The sequence below is a fragment of the Castor canadensis genome, chromosome 15 (assembly GCF_047511655.1).
Source record: "Castor canadensis chromosome 15, mCasCan1.hap1v2, whole genome shotgun sequence".
Classification (NCBI taxonomy): Eukaryota; Metazoa; Chordata; class Mammalia; order Rodentia; family Castoridae; genus Castor; species Castor canadensis.
This window is the reverse complement of record NC_133400.1, coordinates 85,042,412-85,048,411: the sequence shown is the minus strand read 5'-3', so window position 1 is coordinate 85,048,411 and position 6,000 is coordinate 85,042,412.

Below are 6,000 nucleotides of genomic sequence, written 5' to 3'. Positions count from 1 at the left end.
TGACTGCAATTGAGTCTTTAAAGTATTAAGTTAAAACTATGTTATTAGAGTGGTCTGTTATCAATATGACTGATATCTTCATGAAAAAATCTGATGAAGGACACAGACACAGAGAAAAAAAACAAGGTGAGGACACAGGAGGAAGATTATCAACAAGCCAAAGAGAAAGACCTTGCAAGAAACCTACCCAGCTGCCACCTTGATCTAGGACTTATACCCCTCAGACCTGTGAGACAATAGTTTTCTACTTATTTCAATTTTAAGAAATCTATGCATTCCATGAAGACTATGTATAAATACATTTCTGTCAGACAACAGAAATGTTCTAAACACAAGTAAATTGTCCTAACAGACATTGGTTGCAGTAAACTGTCTCATTCACATTTGCTTGAGTAAAGGGGAAATGGTGACAGTCCAGATGCCACAGGCAGCCATCCAAGGAGGAGGCATAGTCTTGCTGGACCATGAGGAGGCAGAAATGGAGATGTAAGAGGAGACTCATTGCAGAGTTCCTTGAGGAATGAAACATCTTCAGCAATTCCAGTGCAGTCTCCATTTGCTGTCAGGCAGCACTTAAAAAAATGTACGTTAATTATGAAAAGAGGTTTCATTGTGATACCTCCATACATGCATATGACATACTTTGATCTTATTTACCCCTTCTGTTACTCTTTCTTATTCCCCTCTCCACCTTTTAAAAATAACTTTAATGGGTTTCATTACTTTATTTTCATATATGCATATGATACACTTTGACCATATTCACCACCCTCTTCACTCTCTCCTTTCACCCTCCTTCCTCTCTCATTGGTTTCCCACACCCCACAACAATCCCCCTTTTACATTTCTGTTATAGTTTTTAGGTCTAGATTCCACACACGAGATAAAACATGAGATTTTTATCTTTCTAAGTCTGTCTTATTTTGCTTAACAGGATGATTTCTAGTTCCATTTTCCTGTAAGTTGCAAGTGACACAATTTCTTTCTTTTTTTTTTTCATTTTTCTTTTATTATTCATATGTGCATACAAGGCTTGGTTCATTTCTCCCCCCTGCCCCCACCCCCTCCCTTACCACCCACTCCGCCCCCTCCCTCTCCCCCCCCAATACCCAGCAGAAACTATTTTGCCCTTATTTCTAATCTTGTTGTAGAGAGAGTATAAGCAATAATAGGAAGGAACAAGAGTTTTTGCTGGTTGAGATAAGGATAGCTATACAGGGCATTGGCTCACATTGATTTCCTGTGCGTGGGTGTTACCTTCTAGGTTAATTCTTTTTGATCTAACCTTTTCTCTAGTACCTGTTCCCATTTTCCTATTGGCCTCAGTTGCTTTGAGGTATCTGCTTTAGTTTCCCTACGTTAAGGGCAACAAATGCTATCTAGTTTTTTGGGTGTCTTACCTATCCTCATCCCTACCTTGTGTGCTCTCGCTTTTATCATGTGCTCAAAGTCCAATCCCCTTGTTGTGCTTGCCCTTGATCTAATGTCCACATATGAGGGAGAACATACGATTTTTGGTTTTTTGAGCCAGGCTAACCTCACTCAGAATGATGTTCTCCAATTCCATCCATTTACCAGCGAATGATAACATTTCGTTCTTCTTCATGGCTGCATAAAATTCCACTGTGTATAGCTACCACATTTTCTTAATCCAAGTGGTGGGACATCTTGGCTGTTTCCATAACTTGGCTATTGTGAATAGTGCCGCAATAAACATGGATGTGCAGGTGCCTCTGGAGTAACAGTCTTTTGGGTATATCCCCAAGAGTGGTATTGCTGGATCAAATGGTAGATCGATGTCCAGCTTTTTAAGTAGCCTCCAAATTTTTTTCCAGAGTGGTTGTACTAGTCTACATTCCCACCAACAGTGTAAGAGGGTTCCTTTTTCCCCGCATCCTCGCCAACATCTGTTGTTGGTGGTGTCGCTGATGATGGCTATTCTAACAGGGGTGAGGTGGAATCTTAGCATGGTTTTAATTTGCATTTCCTTTACACAATTTCTTTCTTTATGGCTGAATAATGCTTTATTGTGTATGTAGACCACATTTTTATCCATTCACCTGTCGATGGGCACTAGGCTGATTCCATCATTTGACTGTTGCAAATAGTGCTGCATGGGTATGCAGGTGTCTCTGTAGTGTGCTGACTTACATTCCTTCAATAATATCCAGAAGAAGTAGTTCTATTTTTACCTCTTTGATGAAATTGCATACTGATTTCACCTGTATAGAGACCTTCTCTATCAATAGTTTTTGGATGTGGCTCTCCAGTCTGCATTTTGCTTCTTGTTTTCTTTATGTACTTTTTTCCATCCTTTGACTTTCAACATTCTCCTATTTTACACTTTCCATATTTTACACTTTATACAGCTTTTTAAAATGATACCACTTGTAGTGACACAGAACTATAACTTTTGAAATTCCCTTGAAAATCTATCTTTTCACCAGGAGCCTTAGTTCTTTCACATTTATAACAATTAATATTATTCTTGAATTCATTTTACTACATTTCTTTTTATTTTTTATTTATTTATTTATTTATTTATTTATTTATTGCTTTTGAGGAGAAGAATAGGATATTGGCTCCAAGAGTGGATTTTCTAACCATACCTTTTGAAATTCTTTTGTTACACTTTACTCCTCTGGAAAATAATGATAATGGTAAAGCTATAGCGTTGCACTGAAGATTCAATTAGTTAACATGTGTAAAGTGTTTAAGTTTACATGGGTTTTAGGAATCACACTGTGCATTTTCTTTACAATAACAACTCTTTCTCTTTTATTACCTTTTTGTTTCATCAGTTTGCTTGATTATTTTCAACATTTTCCTTCTACTAATTTGAACTTTAAGCTCCTATTTCTTTATTTTAGTACTTACTCTTTTTTCCATGAACATTTAACATAGCGTGAGTACAAAAACAAGATAACAACTTTATAGAAAAATAAGACTTGTTCCTAGAAAACAAGACTCAGAGACATTAATGCAAGTTACCTTTCCTCTGACTTAGATACTATTTTTGATTAGCATCTCAGTTTTGTCTTTTTGCAAGAGCCTCACAATTCTGACAACAATATTTTGCAGAGGGAAAATTAAATTTATACATTTGGCTAGATTGTTCTTTACTTTGTATTTTATCATTAATATTCCATTTTCTTCTGATGTATCTAAGATATATGTAGCTATTCCAAATGTCTTTATTTTGTAAATATTCTAAATTAACTCTTTCCACAGCTTTTATTACAAATAAAAAACTCTGCTACAATACAGAAAAAAAAATACACACATTTAGACGTACGTTCCAATGCAAGCTGACAAATGTACACATCCATGTGTCAGCCACCACCATATTTTCTTCTCTCCAGAAATTTCCCTTTGCACCTTGGCATCATTGACTGCAGCCTCATGACCATTGTCTGATTTTTATCAGTGTAGATTAGTTTTGCCTGTTCTAGAACATCAGGAAACTCCGTACTGGTGGGTACTTAGCTCCTTTCAGAGAGCATAATGCCTGCAAGAAACATCTACACTCTTGACTTTACCATCAGGTTGCTTGTATTTGCTACCATTAGTAACGACTGAATGAGTCACCAAAATTTATCTATCAATCCACCACTAATTATGTTCTTACTTCCAGTTTCTGCCTATTGTAGGTAAATTGGTTATGCATATCAAATGCAATTATTTGGGAAATAGGTATTTTAACTTCTCTTGGATAAATTTTTAAGAGTTGACTGGTAGCACAGTAAGGCAGGTATGTTTTTGCCTACAAGAAATTTCAGACTGTTTCTTTTCTTGTTGTATCTGTGCCAGGTCTGGGTAATATAGTTAGCTTGCTGTTATTACAGAAGGGTAATTAGGAAAATATTCTGTCCTCTATTGAGAAAACTGTATAAAAATGGACATTATTCATTTGTTAGGATTCATCAATATAATCACATCTTGACTTTTCTTTCCAGTAATATATACTATCATAAATTTAATTAGTTTATTAATAAACAATTTTCAGACCAGGTGTGGTGGTACATGGCAGTAATCCCAGCATTCAGGAGGCTAAGGTAGGAGAATCCTGAGTTTGAGGCCAGCCTGGTCTATAGAGAGAGAATAGATAAATAAATAAATAATTTTCAGGTTCTCTGATTTTTGCTGTCAATTTTCATAAAATGAGTTTTTCAAGGAATTTATAAATTTTTATCTAATATGTTGCTGCCATTGAATGTGGACAACATTCCATTATTCTTGCGAGATCTGAAAGATGTATACAGATATTGCCTATCTTATTATTGACATTAGGCACTTTTTCTTTTTCTTTCATCAGTCTTGAAACTTATTAATACTTGTTTTTAATAGGCAAGGGTATGGTATATCTGAGACTATTCCAGGAAAAAATAGGTATTACCAGGCACAACATTCTGAGGTCAGAATTTGTATATCTATATTGATTTGCTGTCTACTCATTCAATCCATTTCTGAGAAAAGAGTCAAAATCTCTAACTCTAATTTTGAATTTGTCTATTTCTCTCTTCATCTTTGTGAGTTTGCTTCATATTTTTCAAGGTATCTTATATTTTATTTTTTTTAGGAAACCACACATTTAAGATTGCTATGTTTTCCTGCTGAGTTTACGCTTTTAGCAAAATTAAGTTTCTCCTTTTGTCTCTGCCAATCTTTCTTATTTGGAAATCTACCTAGTTTGATCTAAATTAATCATGCCATTGCTTTCATATGCTTCAAGACTTTCACGTACTTACATATCTACATGGTATACATCTGCCATCTTTTATGTTAAAGCTAGATGTACCTTTAGATTTTTACAGTAAATCTCTGTTGATTACACTTTGTTGGGTCTGATAATCTCTACCTTTTAATTGGTATTTTTGGTTCATTAACATTTAATGCAGTCATTGATATAGTTAGGTATTTCTACTTGTTTTCTATCTGTCTCATTGATTGTAATCCTATTGTTTCTCTTTTGCTACTTTATTTTTATAAGATTAAAGAACAATTCTCATGACAAGAAAATAGGCAAAAATAGTCATTATTGTTTTTATAAGTCAAGGTCAATGTCTGCCTTTAAAGAGTGTTGCGTTTTGTTTCATTAGGGTGTGACTTTGCTAGCATCTCTAATATAATTTGTAGAGGGATAATTTTAGATTTTTCTTAAGGAAGGCTATATAACTCTCAGATATGTCTTTTATTCTTAAGTTATTACCTTGCTGATTTATCCAGTGTGTTAACAAAGTTCTACTGCTCTGATTGACCTGGAATACCCAGCACTTCGCAGAACTGTGCAATATGAGTTCTACTCTTCATCTACCAGCAGATACACTGGGCTAAGCTATACAGAAACCCACCTTGGTTTTAGGGAAGCACCACTAAGGAACCTATATATACACTCAGGAGTTTCTCTCTCCATCCCATCCTCCTTTCTAGTTACTTGTCTTACAAATTTCAGATTCTTCTTTTTAAATTTTTTTTTCATTTTTGTTAGTATATATTCATTGTACAGGAGAGATTTATTGTGACAATTCCAGATAGTAGTACATTGTACATTGATTATATCATCTCCACCATATCCCCCTCCCCCAACCCCTTCCCTGTGCCACTTAAAACAATTATAAATGGTTTCATCATTCTATCTCATATGTGTATGTGAAACCCTTCAACCATATTCAGCTTTTCAAATAGTCTTGAGCTCTGTACCTCCTCTAGTCAGTGAGACTATGAAGCTTTGCCTTAGCTTTACTAGTATTTGGGGATCTTTCCCTAGAGATAAAACTGAGGTGAATGTAGAACTCAGTTCTACATTCCCTTCTCTCAGGGATGACAATTGAGCTTCTCATGATCCAGCACTGTACAGTTATTTCATATGTTTCTTCCAGTTTTATATTCCATGACAAGATGGAAAGTTCCACATTGTGTTATGTTTACCATGGCTGGAAGTGGATACTCCTTTAAAAACACTTCCTCTTTTGTCTTCATTGTGTCTCATCATGGAATTTA